General features: G+C 39.6%; 1 protein-coding gene and 1 pseudogene across 4 annotated transcripts in view; both read right to left on the reverse strand.

The window, feature by feature from the left end:
• The window catches only part of BEND6 (BEN domain containing 6), a 64,547-nt gene that overhangs the window by 32,142 nt on the left and 6,029 nt on the right, over window positions 1–26,376 (reverse strand). The gene's annotated exons all lie outside the window — the stretch shown is intronic.
• The window catches only part of LOC136388460 (tigger transposable element-derived protein 1-like), a 29,044-nt pseudogene continuing 4,544 nt past the window's right edge, over window positions 1,877–26,376 (reverse strand).

The raw sequence follows: 26,376 nt of genomic DNA on the forward strand, positions 1-26,376 counted from the left end.
TTAGAAAATATGATTGCTTTTTAATTAGTGTTCATTTTTATTTTTCATTGAAATTTATTGGGGTGACACTGGTTAACAAAATTATATGTTTTAGGTACACAATTCTACAACAAATCTTTTGTACATGAAAATAAAGTTCTTTTGTCAATTTTAAGAGAAATAATTATTTTCTACCCCAAGCATAATGTATTTAAGACGGTCTTGCCAGAATTATTTTTGTGACTCTTTGAAAACTTACTTTAGGTTTTCAAATACATAAGTAGTATTTGAGCTAACACATAAGACTGGACTATCATATCTGATTCACAAATATCAGAAACATCACCTAATATCAAGTTTTTATGTTCATTATTTAAAAGATCCAAGCAACCTAGAGGTACTGGTAGAGCAGGGAGAGGTCTAGGACATCTTTCTAGCTGGTATGTCCTTCCTTCTCATACCACATAGGTCCTCTGTAATCCAGAATAATGGGTGAGGCCTTTAAACACAGTGGGGAGTGTTTAAGTTGTGACACAACTCCATTTTATACCTCCAAGCCTAGCTTATGACTCTCTCTATTTTATAAATCCATACATTCTAGGTATGTTTTCCATAAGCAATCCTAAATCGGGAATATACAATTAAGAGCATTTCATAAATGAAAACTCTACTTTTAGTAAATATTTTTAGTATATTTACCCAGAGTAAGGACAACAAACATTTTTTATAGAGGGTCAGACAGTAAATATTTTAGGCTTTGCAGGCCAAGAGGTAAAATTGAGGATATTATGTAAGTACATAGCAAGAAAGAACAAATTTTCACGAAATTTTTATTTATAAAACTGAACATATACTAATACTGAGTACAACTTTTCTTTAACACAGGTCTACTAATGGGAATGAAATTTAAAAACAGTAACATTTCGATTAATGGGGATTCATATTGTTTCCTACCATCAATATCAATTGCAAATGCTCATTTGTTAATGAGATATTTTGCATTTCATCTTTGAAAATCTTTCACACTGATAGGTGCTGCCATAAACTAATATTAATCCATAAGCTTATATTTTCTTATTGAGATAAAACTCACATAACATAGAATTCACCATTTTAGCTATTTCAAGTGTTTGTTTAATGGTTTTTTAATACAGTCACAATATTGTACAACCATCATCAGGGAAGTCCATACTTTCCAATATGAGCTTATAATTTTAATTGAGCATATTTATCTCCTAGTGAACTTTTATAGACCTCTTTTAAATTCTTTGATATTTTCTATTTAATGTGCCATTACATTATAAAACTTCCAATTGAAAGTTAACTGGCCCTGGCCGGTTGGCTCAGCGGTAGAGCGTCGGCCTAGCGTGCGGAGGACCCAGGTTCGATTCCCGGCCAGGGCACACAGGAGAAGCGCCCATTTGCTTCTCCACCCCTCCGCAGCGCCTTCCTCTCTGTCTCTCTCTTCCCCTCCCGCAGCCAAGGCTCCATTGGAGCAAAGATGGCCTCTGCCTCAGGCGCTAGAGTGGCTCTGGTCGCAACATGGCGACGCCCAGGATGGGCAGAGCATCGCCCCCTGGTGGGCAGAGCGTCGCCCCATGGTGGGCGTGCCGGGTGGATCCCGGTAGAGCGCAAGCGGGAGTCTGTCTGTTTCTCCGTTTCCAGCTTCTGAAAAATGCAAAAAAAAAAAAAAAAGAAAGTTAACTGGAATTTCCTCAATTGTACACTTAAATGTATGGCATACCTCAGTGACATTGCAGGTTCAGTTCCAAACACGACATAGTGAAGCTCACAATAAAGTGAGTCACACCATTTTTTTTTTTTTTGGCTTCCCAGTGCATGTAATAGTTATGTTTATATTATACTGTAGTATATCAACTGTACAATAGCTTATGTCTTAAAAACCCAGTGTATATACCCCAGTTAAAAAACACTGATTGCTAAAAAACAAATGCTCGCCATCATCTGAGCCTTCAGCGATTCATAATCTTTTTAGGGCAGAAGGTTTTGCCTCAGTGTTGATGGCTGCTGACGGATCAGGGTTGCTGCTGAAGGTTGGGGTGGCTGTGGCAGTTTCTTAAAATAAGACAGCAAGGAAGTTTGCTGCATTGACTGACTCGTCCTTTCACAATTTCTCTGTAGCATGTGACGCTGTTTGATAGCATTTTACCCATAGTAAAACTTCTTTTCAAAATTGGAGTCAATCCTCTCAAACCTGGCCGCGGCTTTGTCGATGGAGTTTATGTACTGTTCTAACTCCTTTGCTGTCGTTTCAACAGTCTTCACAGCATCTTCACCAGGAGTAGATTCCATCTCAAGAAAGCACTCTCTTAGCTCACCCATCAGAGGCAACTCCTCGTCCATGAAGGTTTGTCATGAGACTGCAGCAATTCACTCCGATCTTAAGGCTCCGCTTGTGATCCTGCCTCTCTTGCTCTGTCCACCGCACCTGCAGCTACTTCCTCCACTGAAGTCTTGAACCCCCCAAAGTCATGCTGATATTTTGACCTCTTTCTAGGAATCCAGTATGTTTTCAAAGACATTTGGAATGGTAAGTCCTTCCCAGAAGATTTTCAATTTACTTTTCCCAGATCCATCAGAGAAATCACTATCCATGGCAGCTATAGCTTTATGAAAGGTACTTTTAAAAATCGTAAGACTTGATGGGGACTGAGTGAAAAAGCTGAGGGGATTGAAAAGTACAGATTGGTAGTTACAAAGAAGTCATGGGGATGTGAAGTACAGCATAGGAAAGATAGCCAATAATATTGTAATAACTATGTATGGTGCCAGGTGGGTACCGGAAATAGCGAGGAAAACACTTTATAAAGTATCTGATTGTCTAGCCACAAAGTTATACGCCTGAAGCTAATATAAAATAATAACAAATGTAAACTATAATTGAAAAAACAAAAGACCTGAAAGTTGAAATTATTCCTCTATCCATGAGTTGCAAAATGAATGTTGTGTTAGCAGGCATGGAAACAACATTCATCTCATTTACATCTCCATCCGAGCTTCTGGGTGACCCAGGTGCCTTGTCAATGAGCAGGAATATTTTGAAAGGAATCTTTTTTTTTTTTTTTTCTGAGCAGTAGATCTCAACAATGGGCTTAAAATATTGAGTAAACCATGTTGTAAACAGATGTGCTGTCATTTAAGCTTTATTGTTCTACTGATAGAGCAAAGACAGAGTAGATTTAACATAGGATTTTCAGGATGGTAAATGAGTATGGCTTCCACTTAAAATCACCAGCTGCATTACTCTGACCAAGAGAGTTAGCCTATCCTTTGAAGCTTTGACACCAGGCATAAAGTTCCCCTCTCTAGCCATGGAAGTCCTAGATGGCATCTTCATCCAATATAAGGCTGTTTCACCTACATTGACAGTATGTTGTTTCATGTAGCCACCTTCGTTAATTATCCTCTCCCAATCTAGACAACGTGCTGCTGCTGCTACATCAGCTTCACCTTGCACTTTCATGTTACGGAGATGGCATCTTTCCTTAGACCACTTGAACCAACTTCTGCTAGCTTCAAACTTTTCTCCTGCAGCTTCTTCACCTCTCTCAGGTTTCAAAGAATTGAAGAGAGTTAGGGCACCTTGCTCTGAATTAGGCTTTGGCTTAAGGACATGTTATGGCTGGTTTGGTCTTCTATTCAAACACTAAAACTTTCTCCATATTAACATTAAGGTTGTTTAACTTTCTTATGATTTGTGTGTTCACTTGAGTAGCACTTTTAATTTCCTTTAAAAACTTTTCACAACTTGGCTAATTGATGCAAGAGGCTTAGCTTTCTGTGTATCTTGGCTTTTGACATGTCTTCCTCAGAAAGCTTAATCATTTCTAGCTTTTGATTTAAAGTGAGAAAGGTGCAACTCTTACTTTCACTGAACACTTAGAGGCCATTGTAGGGTTATTAGCTGGCCTCATTTCAATATTGCTGTGCCTGAGGGAACAGGCCCAGGAGAGGGAAAGAGATGGGGGAATTGCCGGTTTGTGGAGCAGCAAGAACACATAATGTTTATAATTAATTCTACGGTCTTATATAGGTATGGTTCATGGTGCCCCCAAACAATTTTATATGATAGTAGCATCAAAGATCACTGATCACAAATTGCCATAACAATTTTAATAATAATGAAAAATTTGGAATATTGCAAGATTACCAAAAAATGACACAGAGATAGGAAATGAGCAAATACTGTTGGAAAAAAAATGGCGCTGATAGACTTGCCTGATGCAGGGTTCCACAAACAAGAAACACAATGTCTGTGAAGCCCAGTTAAACGAAGCAAGATAAAACAAGGTATGCTTATGTTTTTTGTTTTTTTTTTTTTAATTTTTAATTTATTTATTTTTTACAGAGACAAAGAGTGAGTCAGAGAGAGGGATAGACAGGGACAGACAGACAGGAACGGAGAGAGATGAGAAGCATCAGTCATTAGTTTTTCATTGCACGTTGCAACACCTTAGTTGTTCATTGATTGATTTCTCATATGTGCCTTGACAGCGGGCCTTCAGAAGACCGAGTAACCTCTTGCTGGAGCCAGCGACCTTGGGTTCAAGCTGGTGGGCTTTTTGCTCAAACCAGATGAGCCCGCGCTCAAGCTGGTGAGCTCAAGGTCTCGAACCTGGGTCCTCTGCATCCCAGTCAAACGCTCTATCCACTGCGCCACCGCCTGGTCAGGCGGTATGCTTATGTTTTAAAATATGGAAATTTTCCTTGCATTTGTATTGAAGTCTAAAAGACAATGCTAGAACTGTAATTTGAATTTGGAAAATATATCCAGTGCAAATCTGAGTCACAGTGAGTGTTTCATTTCTTGCTTCATCTTTTAACAGCAGGGGACATGTATAAAGCAGCATAACATTACTTTTAAGCAGATATTGTTATTGGAATGACTTTACCTCAGTGTACGTTTTGCATTAAGTACTTATTTTGTCTTATAATTTGTTGATGAATTTATTAAGTGTTGGGGACTGAAAAGCTAAAGGGTTTTTGCAGTTTAGAGTTTTGGGGGACAGAGGTGTGGGGAACTGGCTGTAAGCTGACAGTCTGCCTAACTCCCCACCTCACTTGCCTGATTAGGTTGCAAAAGGCTAAGCCCTTCCCCACACCTCCATGTTAGCTGATACTCATCCTACCCCCCATGTGTCCCGGAAAGACTGGAGGCAAGTTTCTTCTATCCTGTTTTGTGTAAAGTTAAGATGTTATGTATGGTGGGGGTTTTGTGCACTAGGTTGCCTTGGAAACGTGGTCAGAGATCTCACTGATTTGCTAATGGCCCACTTTGCCCTATAAATAAAGCAAGATGCAGTTTCCAGGCGCACTCTGTTTCTGCTGTCAGCTTTGCAGAACCCTCCTGAACCCATTCTTTAATTCTTTAAGCATATTTTCTTAATTTTTCACTGTTCCCACTCAGGACCTGGAATTAATAGTTGCACTGGTTCATGACAATTAAGAAACATTATCAAGTCTGCAGCAAAAGTTAAAATTTCCAAAGTCATTCAGTATTGTCAGAGTAAGTTGAGGGTAATTCTTATTCACAAAAATTTCAGTTTTGACCCTGAGCTGAAACATTTTGCAGTAAAACCTTACTACTGCTGAGCTATTGAAATGCAAGTTAGAGTATTCAACTTCCATTTCTAAAAAGAATTATGGAACTGACAATGGTCAAGTCCACCAGGGTGAGTTCATTGCTGACACTATTGATTCAATAATACATGATATTTTCAGAAATTGCCAAGGTGATCTTAAAATTTATTTGGGAATGCAAGTGGTTCATGATGGCCAAAACAATCTTGAAAAAGAAAAAACTTAGAAGAATCACACTTCCCAATTTTAAACCTTACTAAAAACTATAGCAATCAAGACAGTGTGGTAATACAGATGTCTGTGGTAGCCAGCCTCCAAAGATGGCCTCCAAAGATCCCCTTATCATGGTATTCATTCACACATTTGTATATTCTCAGGATTGATCTGTGTGCTCAGTAGAATATTGTTATGGTCAAATGATTTTTGACAAAAATACCAAGGCAATTAAATGAGAAGAGTTTTTGTAACAAATAGTGCAGGAGCAAGTGAAAAACTCAGTCATTTGCCTTGCTTTATTTTATTTTATATTTTATATTATTTTATCTTATTTTATTGGTCTTAGAGAGAGACAGAGAGAAACATCAATCTGTTTCTGTATGTGCCCTTACCGGGAATTGAACCAGCACCCTCTGAATATCTGGAGAATGCTCTAACCCAACTGTGCCATCTGGCCAGAGCCATTTGCCTTTTTTCATTTTTTTAAATTAGTTATTGATTTTAGAGAGAGAGAAAGAAAAAGAGAGAGAGACACAGAAATGTCGATCTGTTCCTGCATGTGCCCTGACCAGGGATCGAACCCGCGACCTTTGTGTATCGGGAAGATGCTCTAACCAATCTAGCTATCCAGCCAGGGCATTGTTTTTAATTAATTAGTATGTTATTCCTGATGTCCTAAATTCTTTGAGCAACTGTTTTTGCTGAAAACTAATAGTCTTCAGTAAGTTTATTTTTTCTGGGCACATGTCTGCAGCTATTGCAATTGAGCATGAATTAATTAACTCACTATGGGTAGGTGGCATCCTTGCTCAGCTAACAAGGAAACCACTCAGAAGCTTATTTTGGTTGCAGACTAATTTTCATCTTTTAATTTTTGGGGAGAAATTCTGCTGTGATATTTTAAATTTTCTAATTTTTCTGACTGTTGCTGTCCTGCAAGTTGGAAATATTTTAATGAGTGCTTATTTTGATAATGTTGACATACAGCATGTTCTTTTAGCATATTATAATAAACACAATGCTTTGCCACCTAATTTTATAACAAAATAATCCAGACTTCACTCAGCTTTAAAGCATCCAGTCTAGATTTCTCTTTTCCTCTTGTTTTGACATGATTGCCATGCACTGGTAATAAAAAAATTAAGTAATATGTCATATTATAATAATATGCGTGACGCTAAAACACCATCAAGTTATTATAACTGCAGCACTGTGATTTGTAGACACTGAGCAGACACGTCAAGTGATGAGATTACCCCATATGGTCTCTGTCACCACTCTTCAGATCTGTCCTCATAGCATGAAAACAGCCTTAGGCAATACGTACACTCTAAGTGTGGATGTATTCCAATAAAACTTTATTTATGGACACCGAAACCTGAATTTTATGTATAATTTTACATATCTTGATATGTTATTCTTATGTTAATTTTTCCAACTATTTAAAACTGAAAACCATTATTAGTTTATAGGCTATACCACAATGGTGGCAGGAAGATGAGCAGTCGTTTGCTGAACCCGACCTAGGAGGTCAGTTATATTGAAAAGAAGTTTAGGCCTGACCTGTGGTGGCGCAGTGGATAAAGTGTCGACCTGGAATGCTGAGGTCGCCGGTTCAAAACCCTGGGCTTACCTGGTCAAGGCACATATGGGAGTTGATGCTTCCTGCTCCTCCCCCTGTTCTCTCTCTATCTCTCCTTCTCTCTCTCTCTCCCCTCTCTCTCTAATAAAAATGAATAAATAAAATCTAAAAAAAAAAAAAAAGTAAATAAATAAATTTAAAAAAAAATTAAAAAAAAAAAGAAAAGAAGTTTAAAGTGTATCACTTCTTTCTTTTCTTTCATCTTTATTTCTTTTCCTGGAGAGCAGGCTAGCTCCTTGAACTTTTTCCTCCCCAGCACCTTATTTCATGGCCCATGATTACTAACAAATTAAGAACAGTACTTGAAAGACGCAATAGATAGCCTGTAAGATCCTAATGCAAGTTGTTTTTATTTGATAAAACCGAATTTTGCCAGATTTAATTAATAAGGACATGTTCAATATTATTGAGTGATGGTGACAGATCCCAGAATCTTGGTTCACTGGGGTTGAGGATAACCCCAGGGTTGGGGGAGAGGGAATGGAGAGTCTAGTTTTATGACTACAGAGTTTAGTTTCGCAAGATGAAAAGAGCTCTGGAGATGGGTGGTGGTGATGATTGCACAACAATGTGGACGTATTTTATGCCTCTGAACTGTACACTTAAAAACAGTTAAGATGCTCAATTTTGTCATGTGTTTTTACCATAATAAAAACAGATTAGTTTACAAAAACAGAGCTTTTGTGATATCCCTAGTGTACTAAAATTTCCTCCTGCTGATGTAATTTAGTTAAAGAGCAAATCCTCAAGTTTCTTCACAAACAATTCGTTCAAGACCTAACAGAATCAGATCTCTTTTAGAATAACTATATTTGAATAGATTTCAGGCCAGTGTTTTGTTATAACATCTACGAACAGATGATTAAGTGTTTATATTATCTGCCAATTAGCAAATTTACTAAACACTGATAGTAAAAAGTTACTATCTTGCAATCTTTCCCTCTTTATTTTTTTGCCAATAGAAAGCATTGCATTCATTCCCTAGCTAGTTTTATAGGGGTGAGTTTCAACATAACCACATTCATGAAAGCATCTACTATATGGGATCAGATGAATAACATAAACCAAGGGCTGTGCTTTTTTTTTTTTTTTGCACACACTTATAGTAAAAAAATTTTTACATGTTGATTCAAAACTCACATGTACATATACAAAAAACCTAAAACAAAATTTCATGAAACATAGTCACCCTTACTTATATATAATGCACTTTCTTAGTTGTTATTATATCTACTGTGTTTTATTTCATTTTTAGAAGTGCTGGTCAGAGCACATTAAATTGAATTCCCAACTCACTAATGGTTTATAACTCAGAGTTTGAAAATAATGCTCCAAGCAACATCCAAATTATAAAAAGATAAAGCAGAGAAAGGGGAAGTAAATAACTAATAAAAGCAAATTACATTAATAAAAATATAAATTCTTTTTTTTTTTTACACAGAGACAGAGAGAGAGTCAGACAGGGACAGAGAGAGATGAGAAGCATCAAGCATCAGTTTTTCGTTGCGACACCTTTGTTGTTCATTGATTGCTTTCTCATATGTGTCTTGACCGTGGGCCTTCAGCAGACCAAGTAACCCCTTGCTCGAGCCAGCGACCTTGGGCTCAAGCTGGTGAACTTTGCTCAAGCCAGCTGAGCCCGCGCTCAAGCTGGCAACCGCAGGGTCTTGAACCTGGGTCCTCTGCATCCCAGTCTGATGCTCTATCCACTGTGCCACCGCCCGGTCAGGCAAAAATATAAATTCTTAATGCAGGTAGGTCCCTCTCTCTCTTTTTTGTGAAAGAGAGAGGCAGACGAGAAGAGGGGAGAGAAACACGAAGAAAAAGAGATGAGAAGCATCAACTCGTTGTTGCATCACTTCAGTTGTTCATTGACTGCTTCTCATATGTGCCTTGACCAAGGGGCCCAAGCTGAGCCAGTGACTCCTTGCTCAAGCCAATAATCTGGTGTTCAAGTTGGTGACTCTGTGCTCAAGTCGGATGAGCCTGCGTTAAAGCTGGTGACCTCAGGGCTTTGAACTTGAACCTTAGCATCCCAGGTCAATGCTCTATTCACTGAGCCACCACTGGTCAGGTGGTAGGTTTACTTTTAATAAATCAATGAAACAATTAATACAGGAATTCAAAAATGTAAAAGTCACCTTCAAAATTCTAAGAAGCAAACATCACCAAACTTAAGGAAATCAAATGAATATGAAAATATAACTCAGATATCTTATCTGCTTTTGGATATAAACATAAATTCTCTATTATGAATTAAATAGAAATTGTGAAAGGCAATTATAGCACTATGATAAAACTTAAATACCCTTTTATCATTTTTAAGAGTTTTGGATTGCTTTCTCTACATACCAGGCTTGGAACATATAGACATACAAGGTCCCGGCAATACCCAGGTCAGAATATAAACTAGGGACTCCCCTCTAAATGAGTTCCAAAGTGTCAGTAAAAATAGTGCCAATGTCATTCTAAATATTCAGCAACTGTTTCAATGTTCTCTGTGAAATGGACTATTAGTTTCAGCCCAGCTCTAGCAAGGTGGAACATGGGGGAGTATTCATATTACTTTTTAAAAATTCACTATATGTATATATATTTGAGGAACAGAAATTGAGATTGAAATGGCTCTCCGTGAATGGCCACCTTCTCCTGCAGTATCCACAGCACTCTGAAGCAAGTGTTTGGCTGGCTTTCTTATCAGTGTTCTTGACTTCTGGAAAAGTTACAGTCCTACTAATGTCCTTTAGGAAGCAATTCAACTCACCCTTCTTACTCCCTTCATTTCCAAATGATGTCAAACACATTTTCAATTTCCAAGTTGTTCCAGCAATATCCTGATTAAAAAGTCGATCAATATACTTTAGGATGGTTCAGCAGTACTGCCAAACTATGATTGCATTACTTAGATTGGATGGGAGACTATGCACAACCTAAGAAATGTTAAGTATGTTTGAGGGACTATAGATCTGAATCATTTTCAACATTACAAGATGGGAAAGGAAAGAAAAACATATCATGCATTGTCATGTATATAACCATTATCTAAGAAAGAAATTCATTGAGTTCCCTATCCTGCCCTTCTGTGACATCCTCAGATCTTTCCAGTCCTGACTTCTTTACTTAATAAGAATAAAAATATAGCTAAATTTTTACTGAGCGCATACTGTGCATGTAAGGCAGTGGTCCCCAACCTTTTTTGGGCCATGGACCGGTTTAATGTCAGAAAATATTTTCACAGACAGGCCTTTAGGGTGGGATGGATAAATGTATCACGTGACCGAGACAAGCGACAAGAGTGAGTCTTAGACGGATGTAACAGAGGGAATCTGGTCATTTAAAAAAAATAAAACATCATTCAGACTTAAATATAAATAAAACAGAAATAATATAAGTTATTTATTGTTTCTCTGCGGATCGGTACCAGATGGCCCACGGACCAGTACTGGTCCGCAGCCCGGGGGTTGGGGACCACTGATGTAAGGTACTATTTTAAGCATTTAACCTGCACTAACTTATTTGATTCTCATAATCAGTCTCTGGGGTAGGTACAATTATTACTTATTCTTTATAGATAAGGAAACTGGAGTCCCTAGTGAACCCAGGCACCACTCCCCATTGCTCACCTGTAATCAGGGACTCTAGAGCCAGAACTAGAAACTAATCATCAAGTCATTTTTGTAACAGATTCTGTCAATTCCAGCACCTAGGCTTTTGCTTTCCTCACTTCACTAAGTCCCTAATGAGCTCTCCTTGCCTAAATCTTTGTCTCATAGTCCCTTCCTCCAGAGACAGAGTCTAGACCTGCTCACTCAAGTCTTCTGAGGTCTGCTCAGATATGAGTGCCAGAGATCCTCCCGTTGCCCTTCCAGATCCCTTCTCCAGTCATCTCTATTCTGCTTCGTAAGCCTGAAGGTTGACCTGTTTGGGTCTTTGCCCACTTTCCAGCTTGGTTCAGCTAGTGGGGTGTCCAGGCAGGAGATCAGAGGGGAGGCAGGGAGTTAAGATTGTGGATCCTCCTCCTGGTTCCCTTCTCTTTCTTTCTTCTTTTTTTAAAAATCAAGTGAGAGGCAGGGAGGCAGAGAGACTCTTGCATGCACCCCAACTGGGATCCAGCCAGCAACTTCCATCTGGGGTTGATGTTCTGCCCATCTGGGGCTGCTGACCTGTTGCTCAGCAACTGAGCTATTTTAGTGCCTGAGGCCATGGAGCCATCCTCAGCACCCGGGGCCAACATGTTCATTCAAGCTATGGCTGTGGGAGAGGAAGAGAGAGAGAGAGAGAGAGGGAAGAAGAACGGGTGGAGAAGCAAATGGTTGCTTCTCCTGTGTGCCCTGACTGGGAATTGAACCCAGTACTTCCACACACTTGGCTGATGCTCTACCACTAAACCAACAGGCCAGGACTCCTGGTTCCCTTTTCCCTCTCCCTTTGGGTCTAGGGCTAGTAACACTTCTACTATGACTAGCCCTTAGGTATAGCACTATTCCTCATGGTTTCCCTGTACCCAGCTGCTGTGGTCTGAATGTGTCCTTCTTCCCCAACACCCTTCCCCAGTTCATATGTTGAAATCCCAACCCTCAAAGGTAATAGTATTTAGGTAATGGGGCCTTTGGGAGGTAATTTAGCTCATGATGGGTGAAACCTCAGGAATGGGATTTGTGCTTCTATAAAAGAGGCTCCAAAGAGACCCTTCCTCTCTTCTGCCATTTAAAGACATGGCTAGAGGATGACGTCAGCGTAATGGTGCGGTAGGAAGCGATACCGATAAATCTCCCCCAAAACTCAACAAGATCTTCAACCAGAAACAGAAAAACCTATCCTTGGAGCCTCCAGATGTTTCACAATACACCCAAAGGTATGGTCGAGCGAAAAATTGGCTAAATATATCATCAAACCCCGAAGGAAATAGGGAGTAAGAAATGCTCCGCTTTCCTCACTAACCTTAACAGGGCGGCTTTCACTGGGAACTGAGATGCAAAGAACAAAAAAAAAAACAAAGCCACAAGTAAAAGCTCCAAGAAGAACACAATAAAACCAAATTTAAACAGTGACAACAACAAAAAGAAAGGGGGAGGAGAGGATGGAGATTAACAGTAGCAAAGGACAATGGAGTGCAAAAGTACTCACAAAATAGTGCACTACAATTAACAGGGTAGGAACCCTTTTCATTACTTAAAGGTAATCACCATTGAAAAAACCACCACAGAAGCACATGATTTAAAAAAGATAGCAACAGAGGAAAGATGTATGGAATAAAACCAAATAAAAACAAAAGATAGAAGATGAAAGAGAAGGATCAAACAAGACACAAAACTAACAGAAAGCAATCTATAAAATGGCAATAGGGAACTCACAAGTGTCAATAATTACACTAAATGTAAACGGATTAAACTCACCAATAAAAAGGCACAGAGTAGCAGAATGGATTAAAAAAGAAAATCCAACTGTATGCTGCCTACAAGAAACTCATCTAAGTAACAAGGATAAAAACAAATTCAAAGTGAAAGGCTTGAAAACAATACTCCAAGCAAATAACATCCAAAAAAAAAGCAGGTGCAGCAATACTCATATCTGATAATGCTGATTACAAGACAACAAAGTACTCAGAGACAAAAATGGCCATTTCATAATGGCGAAGGGGACACTGAATCAAGAAGACATAACAATTCTTAATATATATGCACCAAACCAAGGAGCACCAAAATATATAAGACAGCTACTTATTGACCTTAAAACAAAAACTGACAAAAATACAATCATACTTGGAGACCTCAATACACCGGTGATGGCTCTAGATCAGTCATCCAAACAGAGAATCAACAAAGATATAGTGGCCTTAAACAAAACACTAGAACACCTGGATATGATAGACATCTACAGGACATTTCATCCCAAAGTGACTGAGTATACATTTTTCTCCAGTGTCCATGGATCATTCTCAAGAATTGACCATATGTTGGGCCACAAAAACAACATCAGCAAATTCAGAAAAATCGAAGTTGTACCAAGCATATTTTCTGATCATAAAGCCTTGAAACTAGAATTCAACTGCAAAAAGAGGAAAAAAATCCCACAAAAATGTGGAAACTAAACAACATACTTTTAAAAAATGAATGGGTCAAAGAAGAAATAAGTGCAGAGATCAAAAGATATATACAGACAAATGAAAATGACAATACGACATATCAGAATCTATGGGATGCAGCAAAAGCAGTGATAAGAGGGAAGTTCATATCACTTCAGGCATATATGAACAAACAAGAGAGAGCCCAAATGAACCACTTAACTTCACACCTTAAGGAACTAGAAAAAGAAGAACAAAGACAACCCAAAAGCAGCCGAAGAAAGGAGATAATAAAAATCAGAGCAGAAATAAATGAAATAGAGAACAGAAAAACTATAGAAAAAATTAATAGAACAAGGAGCTGGTTCTTTGAAAAGATCAAGAAAATTGACAAACCGTTGGCAAGACTTACCAAGGAAAAAAGAGAAAGAACTCATATAAACAAAATCCAAAATGAAAGAGGAGAAATCACCACAGACACCATAGATATACAAAGAATTATTGTAGAATACTATGGAAAACTTTATGCCACTAAATTCAACAACCTAGAAGAAATGGATAAATTCTTAGAACAATGCAACCTTCCTAGACTGAGTCAAGAAGAAGCAGAAAGCCTAAACAGACTATTAGTAGAGAAGAAATAGAAAAAACCATTAAAAACCTCCCCAAAAATAAAAGTCCAGGCCCAGACGGCTATACCAGCGAATTTTATCAAATATTCAAAGAAGACTTGGTTCCTATTCTACTGAAAGTCTTCCAAAAAATTGAAGAAGAAGCAATACTTCCAAACACATTTTATGAGGCCAACATAACCCTCATACCAAAACCAGGCAAGGACTGCACAAAAAAAGAAAACTACAGACCAATATCTCTAATGAATACAGATGCTAAAATACTAAACAAAATACTGGCAAATTGAATACAACAACATATTAAAAAAATAATACATCATGATCAAGTGGGATTCATCCCAGAATCTCAAGGATGGTTCAACATACGTAAAACGGTTAACGTAATACACCATATCAACAAAACAGAGAACAAAAACCACATGATCTTATCAATAGATGCAGAAAAGGCTTTCGATAAAACACAACACAATTTTATGTTTAAGACACTCAACAAAATGGGTATAGAAGGAAAATATCTCAACATGATAAAGGTCATATATGATAAACCATCAGCTAACATCATATTAAATGGCACAAAACTGAAGGCTTTCCCCCTTATTAGGAAGAAGACAGGGTTGTCCAGTCTCTCCACTCTTATTTAATGTGGTACTAGAGGTTCTAGCCAGAGCAATCAGACAAGACAAAGAAATAAAAGGCATCCATATCGGAAAAGAAGAAGTAAAGGTATCACTTTTTGGAGATGATATGATCCTATACATTGAAAACCCCAAAGAATCCACAAAAAGACTACTAGAAACAATAGGCCAATACAGTAAGGTCGCAGGATACAAAATTAACATACAGAAGTCAATAGCCTTTCTATATGCCAACAATGAAACATTTGAGAACGAACTCAAAAGAATAATCCCCTTCATGATTGCAACAAAAAGAAATAAAATACTTAGGAATAAACATAACAAAGAATGTAAAGGACTTATATAATGAAAACTATAAACCATTGTTAAGGGAAATCGAAAAAGATATAATGAGATGGAAGAATATTCCTTGTTCTTGGTTAGGAAGAATAAATATAATCAAGATGGCCATATTACCCAAAGCAATATACAAATTTAATGCAATTCCCATCAAAATTCCAATGACATTTTTTAAAGAAATGGAACAAAAAATCATCAGATTTATATGGAACTATAAAAAACCACAAATAGCCAAAGCAATCCTAAAGAAAAAGAATGAAGCTACGGGCATTACAATACCTGACTTCAAACTATATTATAGGGCCACGACAATCAAAACCAGCATGGTGGCCCTGGCCGGTTGGCTCAGCGGTAGAGCGTCGGCCTAGCGTGCGGAGGACCCGGGTTCGATTCCCGGCCAGGGCACACAGGAGAAGCGCCCATTTGCTTCTCCACCCCTCCGCCGCACTTTCCTCTCTGTCTCTCTCTTCCCCTCCCGCAGCCAAGGCTCCATTGGAGCAAAGATGGCCCGGGCGCTGGGGATGGCTCTGTGGCCTCTGCCTCAGGCGCTAGAGTGGCTCTGGTCGCAACATGGCGATGCCCAGGATGGGCAGAGCATCGCCCCCTGGTGGGCAGAGCATCGCCCCTGGTGGGCGTGCCGGGTGGATCCCGGTCGGGCGCATGCGGGAGTCTGTCTGACTGTCTCTCCCTGTTTCCAGCTTCAGAAAAATGAAAAAAAAAACCAAAAAAAAAAAAACCAGCATGGTATTGGCAGAAAAATAGACACTCAGACCAATGGAACAGAATAGAAAACCCAGAAATAAAACCACATATATATAGTCAAATAATTTTTGATAAAGGGGCCAACAACACACAATGGAGAAAAGAAAGCCTCTTCAATAAATGGTGCTGGGAAAACTGGAAAGCCACATGCAAAAGAATGAAACTCAACTACAGTCTATCCCCCTGTTCTAAAATTAACTCAAAATGGATCAAAGATCTAAACATAAGACCTGAAACAATTAAGTACATAGAAGAAGACATAGGTACTAAACTCATGGACCTGGGTTTTAAAGAGCATTTTATGAATTTGACTCCACAGGCAAGAGAAGTGAAGGCAAAAACTAGTGAATGGGAGTACATCAGACTAAGAAGTTTTTGCTCAGCAAGAGAAACTGATAACAAAATAAACAGACAGCCAACTAAATGGGAAATGATATTTTCAAACAGCAGCTCAGATAAGGGCCTAATATCCAAAATATACAAAGAACTCATAAAACTCAACAACAAACAATCCAATAAAAAAATGGGAAGAGGACATGAACAGACACTTCTCCCAGGAAGAAATACAAATGGCCAACAGATATATGAAAAGATGCTCATCTTCTTTAGTTATTAGAGAAATGCAAATCAAAACTGCAATGAGATACCACCTCACACCTGTTAGATTAGCTATTTTTTTTTTTAGTTTTTAGATTTTATTTATTCATTTTAGAGAGAGGAGACAGAGAGAGAGAGAGAGAGGGAGAGAGAGAGAGAGAGAGAGAGAGAGAAGGGAGGGAGGAGCAGAAAGCATCAACTCCCATATGTGCCTTGACCAAGAAAGCCCGGGTTTTGAACTGGCGACCTCAGTGTTTCAGGTCGACACTTTTACCCACTGCGCCACCGCAGGTCAGGCAGGTTAGCTATTATTAACAAGACAGGTAATAGCAAATGTTGGAGAGGCTGTGGAGCAAAAGGAACCCTCATACACTGTTGGTGGGAATGTAAAGTAGTACAACCATTATGGAAGAAAGTATGGTGGTTCCTCAAAAAACTGAAAATAGAACTACCTTATGACCCAGAAATCCCTCTACTGGGTATATATTCCAAAAACTCAGAAACATTGATACGCAAAGACACATGCAGCCCCATGTTCATTGCAGCATTGTTCACAGTGGCCAGGACATGGAAACAACCAAAAAGCCTATCAATAGGTGACTGGATAAAGAAGATGTGGCACATATACACTATGGAATACTACTCAGCCATAAGAAATGATGACATCGGATCATTTACAGCAAAATGGTAGGATCTTGATAACATTATACGAAGTGAAATAAGTAAATCAGAAAAAACCAGGAACTGCATTATTCCATATGTAGGTGGGACATAAAAATGAGACTAAGAGACATTGATAAGAGTGTGGTGGTTACAGGGGGAGGGGGGAGAGGGAAAGGGAAAGGGGGAGTGGGAGGGGCACAAAGAAAACTAGATAGAAGGTGACAGAGGACAATCTGACTTTGGGTGATGGGTATGCAACAGAATTGAACGACAAGATAACCTAGACATGTTATCTTTGAATATATGTATCCTGATTTATTGATGTCACCCCATTAAAAAAATAAAATTATAATAAAAATAAAAAAAATAAAAAATAAAGACATGGCTAGCAGTCAGAAGTCTGTGGCCTGGGGGAAAGCCTTCATCAAAGCCTGAAACCGTGGTCTTGGATTTCCAGCCTCCAGAACTGTGAGTGATAAATTTCTGATGTTCCCAAGCTACCCAGTCTTTGGTATTTTGTTATAGTATTTCAGACAGACTATGATACCAGTCACACATGTTAGTTTCATCATCTGCACCAGAGTCTCTCTGTTGCTTCTGACCTGGCAAGAGAGCCAAGTGCCAAATGACTCAACTCTGTCCTATATAACTGGCTTACTTTTTCTTGATATGTTCAAGAAGAAGACTTCTATGGCAGAGAGGTAGTAGTACAGAAATTAGAGGCTGGGAACAATGGGAGACAATCTTCATGTGCTCCATAAGGTCACCAATCCTCATCGGCTGTCTATGAAAAACCTGTAGGCATGTGCTGAACCATCTAAAAAGCTACACAAGAAAGTCTATGCAAAACTTAGAGGGACTTGGGACAAGGTTTCCTGTGGTTCTAGAGCCTCCAAAATCTTTTACAAGAAATAAAAGTTTTTGTGAGTATTTTATACTTGTTACTACCTGTCCCCACACTCCCTAATATATACATGTTTTTTCCCCATTTATCAGAAACACAAATGCAGAGTTAAGCCCAAAGAAGAGTAAGAATCAATTAAAGTTCTATTTTAGGATAACTATACATCATACAAATAATTTTCCACTTTACATTTTTTTGGATTAATGTAGAACATTCTATTTATTCTAAAAGCTGAGAGCCAGATGAGATCATCATGCTTTTTGCTTTAAGTAATCATATCCTAAAACATTGATGTTTTAGACCAATTTTAAAAATTCACAACATGTAATAATTTTGATGTAAGAATCAATATCTATGCATACAAATCAGAATTGATCCAACTTTGAAGCATTTATTTATAATTACAACATGAAAGAACAAGTTAATTTCTCTTTGAAATATTTACCTCATTATACCTTATATTAATATCATATATTAATGAAATAACTAGTTACCATTTACCAATGTCTCTATTAATTTTGTACTTCAATAGTGTCAAAAGTTTGTCTAAACATAATTAATGTGCTGAGATGCATACTTCAGATAATTTACTTAATAAATCATCTTAAGTGGTTTCCTCCCTCAGCTACAACCAGTAAGTTTCTCTTGTTCTAATATTCCTTTGTACCACATTGAAGCAGTATTAAAAAAACAAACCAATCAGCTACATTTCACATTTTGTTTTTTTTATTAAGTGAGAGGCAGGGAGGCAGAGAGACAGACTCCCACATGAGCCCCCACCCAGCAAGCCAGGGGATGCTCTGCTCATCTGAGGCCACTGCTCCATTGCTGAGCAACCAAGCTATTTTAGCACCTGAGGTGAATCCACGGAGCCGACCTCAGTGCCTGGAGCCAACTTGCTCAAACCAATCAAGCCATGGCTACAGGAGGAGAAGAGGAAAAAGAAAAAGAGAAGGGGAAGGGGTGGAGAAGCACATGGTTGCTTCTCCTGTGTGCCCTAACTGGGAATCAAACCCAGGACATCTACACACTGGGCCAATGCTCTACCATTGAGCCAACTGGCCAGGGCCTACATTTCACATTTTTATCATTTCTCTACCTCCTATGTATAGGTTATTAGAAAAATATATAAGCATATATTTACAAGTGACAGTATTTTTCTATCAAATCAACAAATTCTTAAAGTAATAAAATGGAAGGGAAAGAAAGAGGCCATCTTCTTCTGTTACCTGTCTTGCCAAGCCTGGGAATAGGCAGTTGTAGGGCAAGTCAGAATTAGGAAGCTAGTGAAGGGTGGAGAATGCAAGTATTCATCAAAGAAGGAAGCCCAAGGAGATGAAATGGATCTATTCCATCCTGCTGAGACTCAGAAAATTGCATAAAAGCAAGGAGGGATATTTTGGACTCACTGTATGGAAGCCAACTTCAAGGTTCAGGAGTGTCAAATACTGAGAGAAACAGGAGACTCAACATCAGTGGCATTTCGGGATGATGTGTGAGCTCATGGTCCCATAGTAGAGAAGTAGCTCCAACAACCAGGGGGAGACAAAACTTCAGGCAAATGCACATCTTATTCATCGAAAGAGGGAAAGGGTAAACTTGACCTCCTACATAAAGGTAGAAAGCTTAGTGAAATACTTTTTTTTTTGGCAAAAGTAAAGTCTATCCAAATAGATCATTTAAGATAGTCTTCTAGTCTGACTCTCTTCCAAATATACTAAGTGATGACTTAGGGTCACATAAGTGGTGACAAACACAAGCTCTAGAATCAAACTGCCTGGATCTATAACCCTAGAGCCAATACTTACTACCTATGTAACATTTCTGTAATTGTTCCCCATCTGTGAGATGGTGATAATAATAGTCCTTCATTATGAGTTGTTATGTACCCAGATCAAACACGTAGGGGTGGGTGGGGTATTTATAAACTGCAGTGAAGAGGGATGGTGTCATGTCAAGAAGCATAGTTAATTAGCTATTAATTAGCTATTAATATTAACATGTATGCCTATGATGCTATAATAGACAAATTATCTTATTTTATTATTATTATTATTATTATTTGTATTTTTTTGAAGTTGGAAATGGGGAGGCAGTCAGACAGACTCCCGCATGCGCCCGACCGGGATCCACCTGGCACGCCCACCAGGGGGCGATGCTTTGCCCATCTGGGGCGTCGCTCTATTGCAGCCAGAGCCATTCTAGCGCCTGAGGCAGAGGCCAAGGAGCCATCCTCAGTGCCCGGGCCAACTTTGCTCCAATGGAGCCTCGGCTGCAGGAGGGGAAGAGAGAGACAGAGAGGAAGGAGAGGGGGAGGGCTGGAGAAGCAAATGGGTGCTTCTCCTGTGTGCCCTGGCCGGGAATCTAACCCGGGACTTCTGCACGCCAGGCCGACGCTCTACCACTGAGCCAACCGGCCAGGGCCTCTATCTTATTTTAAAATATAAAAAAAATATTGTTAGAGCTATCTCGTTTATGAAGGATAGCCAGGTGGTCACAAATAGGAACCTTTTTTGTTTTCAAAGTGGGCACCAGTCTGCTCTCCTAAGCTTGTTTAGCTTCCTGAAGGTGCTGGGTCAAATTTACCCAAGTAGTAGTAGTGATGGGGACACACCAATGAAATGGTAAGAATGGATCTATAATTTTTTTTTAACAAAAGGAGTCCTGTTAGACTGAAGTATTAGAGGAAATGGTGTGGGCAAATTCCTCACAGGCTAAAGGAGAAGACCAGAACTTGTGTGTTGGAGACAGCTAATAGACGGTGGGTGCGTCGCTTGGGTTGACCTTCATTCCTCTGGGAAGGGGTGGCCTAAGGTCAGTCAGAGGAGAGGAAGGGTAGCTGCCCAGCAAACTCCAACTGGGAGGAGTTTTTTTTTAGGGGAGGGAGGCAGTGCAAATGAAAATATACAAGAAATTGTGTAATTTTTGAAGTGCTAGAGAATCCTTACACCATGTGTTGGCAGGGTGATCGAGGTGGGGGGAACTCCTTATATCCTGAAGTACCCCCCCTCCAGCCCTGGGTCCTCATTTCTAAAATAGGGAAGAGCAACCCACGGTTGCTGTAAGGATTAAAGGAATAAATGTATGTCAAGCATTTAGCAGAAGCTTAGTGGAGAGCACACACTCAGTAACTGTTAACTACTACTAAAAACAACTTGGTGTGCACACCAGGGTAGCCATTCAGTAACAAGGAAGCTTAGGACATGTTGTTGTCTGATGCCCTTTGAGTGAGGAGGAAAGGAGAATAATCATTGTACCAACCAATTGCCAGGGCTCTGGTGGTGCCCCTAAAGCAGGCACTAAGACCCAGACTTCAACGGCTCCCGAGAAGGCAGGGGGTCTGGTACACCAAATACAATCCTGCAGTGTCCTTTCAAGGTGGAGTCCTGCATCGTTACAAATTTCTACAGAATAAAACTGTGCCAAAAGTAGTGTCCACTCGACCCAGAGAGGTCTGAGGCCCTTAGGGAATGGCTTTGGTTCAAAGCCTGTCTCTGTGTAGAATGCCACCAAACCCTGCACAGCTTAGAGGGTCAGAAGGGAACTTGGAAAAAATAAAATCAGGCAGACTGAGAGATCAGGACCCCCTGGAATCTAGACCTGCCTACTGGAGAACGTCACATGATGAAATAACCAGCCCCATAATGTGACAGAATGTGATCACAGCGACGGGACAATGGGAACTGGTGTCCTGAGAAGATGGTGGTGGTGGGAGGGTTGAGGTTCACAAGTATTGCAGATGTGGGAAGCGAGAGATAACGGGTAGATGGAGCTGAGAATTTGGTACATGTGAAATTACCCTGGCTGGACTGAGGGCCTCAGTTATCAGGTCTCTGTCCAAGTCTGAATGCTGAAAAGCCTCATAAGCTATGGGTTGGGGCAGGATTTGGGAAGAGTAGATGCTACATCACCAGGATGTCCAGGAGTAGTTGCCAGGAGCCTGATTCTAAGTCCTTCTGCCTCTCTTTTAAGCTTTAAGATCATGGAGATCTTTATAGACTCTGAACTCAAGACTAAATTTTAGAATTAGTGTTTTTGGCTCAGCATATGCTTATCCATTCAAACATTTAGATATATATTGGAATATTTAACTGGCTTGATGGCAGTTTGGGAATCAAGTCTGTCCTTCTTGCAACAGAAGTCTGCGGAAGTGGTCCTAGATACTTAACATATACCTTCCTTTGGCAGGGTTAGAACCATCAACCCAACGGAAGTTTCCTTAGCTAGCTCACTTGTCTCTCTCCCAATCTGTTTAACCCGTTGAGTAGTATGAACGTTCATGTACATCCTCGTGCCTCCTGACCATCCAGAATATGATCGTACTTGTGTAAGGCAACATTAAAAAAAGGCAAATATATGTTGTTCTTGTTTCCATAAATTGGTTATCAAACAAACATGGTTTTAAGTTAATAAAACTGTAACTGTAACTAATTTCATTTTTTTTTTTAAAACCTCACTACCAGGGGCCAGTGAGCATGAAAAAAACTCACTATTCAAAGGGTTAAAGTTGCATGAGGACTAACTCAAAGCACAGCGTCTCTATCCAGTCTCAGGATGGGCAGCACTCAGGTGCATTCAGGAGAGGTCCATGAACTTTTATAGGTAAGAGTCCATAGTTTCTATGCTCATCCTCAGCTGACAGTACTCAAAAAGATATTTCTCCCAGTCTCCGAAGAGGTACCTCAGTGATGCTAATGTTGATGGATTGAGAGAGTGACTTGATATTGCAGAAGACTTGGTATTTGAATGGATATGGTTTTGATTATTCTCTCTTCTCTCTCAATAGCTCCTTAAGAACCTGGTGAAAACTATGGATCATGTCCCTCCAAAAGAGACCCATTTTTTAATTTTAATTTTAATTTTTTTTTGGGAGAGGCAGGGAGAGAGAGACAGAGAAACAGGAACACCGAGCTGTTCCTGTATGTGCCCTGGCTGGTGATTGAACTGGCTACTTCTGCACTTGGGGAGACACTCCAACCAACCAAGTTATCTGACCAGGGCTTTTTTTTTTTTTGAGAGAGAGACAGACAGACAGACAAGAACAGACAGGCTGGAAAGGAGAGAGATGAGCAGCATCAGTTCTTCATTGTGGCACCTTAGTTGTTCATTGATTGCTTTCTCATATGTGCCTTGACCGGGGAGTTCCAGCAGAGCGAGTGATCCCTTGCTCAAGCCAGCAACCTTTGACTCAAGCCAGCGACCTTTGACTCAAGCCAGCGACCTTTGGGCTCAAGCCAGTGAGCATGGGGTAAGGTGACCAACTGTCCTCCTTTAAGGAGGATAGTCCTTCTTTTGTAAGTTCCATCCTCTCTCGAAAAGTGTCCTCCTACATGTCCTCCTTTTTGATATTGGAAGACTAATCTGTAAATGTCCATATTCGATCGATGCAGTCAATCCATTGCATGCAATGTGATGTATTTATATCTAAATGAGTACTTTTTTCTTATAATTATTATTAAATATTAATAGGGATGTAAGCATAATTACAATATAAAATATTACAAATGTTTTTATTATGCATTTATCATATTATAGTTTATTATTGTTGCAATGAATAAAATGTTTCTTTTATTTATGATATTTATGATATTGTTTTCTTCCATTTATTTTTTTCCTCCTTTTCATTGTAAAAAAGTTGACCTTACTATGGGGTCATGTCTATGACCCTATGCTCAAGCCCGCAACCTGGGGTTTTGAACTTGGGTCCTTAGCATCCTAGTCTGACGCTGTATCCACTAAGCCACTGCCTGGTTAGGCATGACCAGGGATTAATTTTTTATTTATTGATTAATTTTTAGAGAGACAGAGAGAGGAAGGGAAAGAGAGGGGAGGCAGAAGGGAAGTATTCATTTGTTGTTTCACTTAGTTGTACATTCATTGGTTGCTTCCTGTGTGTGCCCTGACCAGGGAATGAACCCACAGCCTTGTCGTTTTGGGATGATACTCTGAACTGATTGAGCTAACTGGCCAGGGAGAGGCCCACATTTTTGCATATAATTTCAGGTTCCTATAAACCTGTCCATGAATCTGAGGTTCAGAATTTCTACAGCAGAAATAGGCCCATCAAGAACAGGCGTTAGGTTGTTGGCTTTCTTCTTTGAAATATAAACTTTACTACTATATTTCAATTTAATATTTGCTGTTTGTTTCCCTTACTTACTCCAGAAAGAATTTTGGGGTTACTTTTTAAGATGTACTTCTTTTCTGTTCCTAGACCCATGGGCTGTTATTACATTTGGATAATCTCAGTAAGCTCCAGAACTGTGTGTTCACTGAAACATGTTTCACTAATCCTAGCTGCTCGTTGCAGTCCTCCTCGGGACACCTTCCACCTCTGCTCTCTTAGCGACATTATTCTTTCAGGTGATCAGCACACAGATAGACTAGCATACAAATATATTAGCACAAAATATTTCATGCAAAGTCCTACAAAAATTATTTTTAATGTTTATTTTATTAATTATAGAGAAAGAAGGGAGAGGGAGAGACAGAGAGAGAGAGAGAGAGAGAGAGAGAGAGAGGAACATTGATCTGTTCCTGTAGGTGCCCTGACCAGGGATCGAACCAGCAACCTCTGTGCTTCAGGATGATGCTCTAACCCACCGAGCTATCTGGCCAGGGCTGACCTACAAAAATTATTGAAAGAAATGGAGGAAATTTGGCTATTAAAAGTTGCTGTTGTTTTATTAAGGCAATCTGGAATTTAATTCATAAATATCAGTCAGGATTTATTATCTCATATTCTAACATAATATGCATCTTTAAACCTCCACTTTATTATTATTTTTTTTCACTTAAGAATGTAGAAATGCTTGTAACTTATATGGCAACTCTTAAGATCTAGAAGGCAATAACTTCAGCTTTCAAACTTGCTTTGTAAATTGCTCATTCTTAGAAATGGTGGAACTATTTTACGCTATCTGAATAATAATGAACAATGCTGCTCAGTGATTTATAACTCTAAGAGCTTTATAATTTGATTTATGAACAGCTCTCAGATTTTCCATTGACAGCTCATACAACTATGAGTAAATTTTCTGGCCAAATGACTCAGTATTTTGCTGCATGACTAATCCCACACTCAATGTGGAAACTATATAAATGAATTCTATTTTCTTATGGATAATAAATGACTACTTTCTAAAACCTCTGTGCAAAGCATTACGAGGTAAATGAATTTAATTATATTGACATTTTAAACTCTCAAAATCAGACTTTTCTGAGAAGTCTGTAATGTCCCCAAAAAATGACCCTACCAAAAAACCATACATTTCCCTTACAGCATTATCACGGATTCCACAACCCATACAATTTTAAATTAGGCTCTAAATTTCTCTCTCTCTCTCTCTCTTTTTTTTCTTTTTTTAGCAAGAGAGACAGGAAGGGAAAGAGATGAGAAGCATCAACTCGTAGTTGTGGCACTTTAGTTGTTCACTGATTGCTTCTCATATGTGCCTTGACTAGGGCTGAGTAGGGGTCTCAAGCTGAGTCAGTGGCCCCTTGCTCAAGCCAGCGACCTTGGGCTTCAAGCCAGCGACAACAGGGTCATGTCTATGATCCCACACTCAAGCCAGTGACCTTGCGGTTTCCAACTTGGGTCTTCAGTGTTCCAGGTCAAAGCTCTATCCACTGCGCCACCACCAGGTCAGGCATAGGCTCTAAAATTTCTAAAATGTTAAAAGAATAATTGGAATAATTCTACTTAAAATATTTCCCCTTACGCTGATGTCTTTAAGCTATTTTTAAGGTTTTTATCATGGTAAAAATAAAATCCTTTCCCAGGGAATATTTGCTGAAAATAATATTTGCTATTACTACAAATAACAATTGTTTTTCCTTCAAAAAGTCAATTTTTTTTCTTTTTTTTTTTCTTAAAACTTTCTGAAGCTGTAAACGGGGAGAGACAGTCAGACAGACTCCCGCATGCGCCCCGACCGGGATCCACCCGGCACGCCCACCAGGGGCGACGCTCTGCCCACCAAGGGGTGACGCTCTGCCCCTTCGGGGCACCGCTCTGCCGCGACCAGAGCCACTCCAGCGCCTGGGGCAGAGGCCAAGGAGCCATCCGCAGCGCCCGGGCCATCCTTGCTCCAATGGAGCCCTGGCTGCGGGAGGGAAAGAGAGAGACAGAGAGGAAGGAGGGGGTGGGGGTGGAGAAGCAAATGGGCGCTTCTCCTATGCGCCCTGGCCGGGAATCGAACCCGGGTCCCCTGCACGCCAGGCCGACGCTCCACCGCCGAGCCAACCGGCCAGGGCCCAAAAAGTCAAATTTTAAAAAGATAATAGTGATCTGTCTATATGATGGCTTTCCTGATTCCAGTGGTGGAAAATCACCTCTCAGG

This window comes from Saccopteryx leptura, chromosome 1 (genome assembly GCF_036850995.1).
Source record: "Saccopteryx leptura isolate mSacLep1 chromosome 1, mSacLep1_pri_phased_curated, whole genome shotgun sequence".
In the NCBI taxonomy this organism is placed as follows: domain Eukaryota; kingdom Metazoa; phylum Chordata; class Mammalia; order Chiroptera; family Emballonuridae; genus Saccopteryx; species Saccopteryx leptura.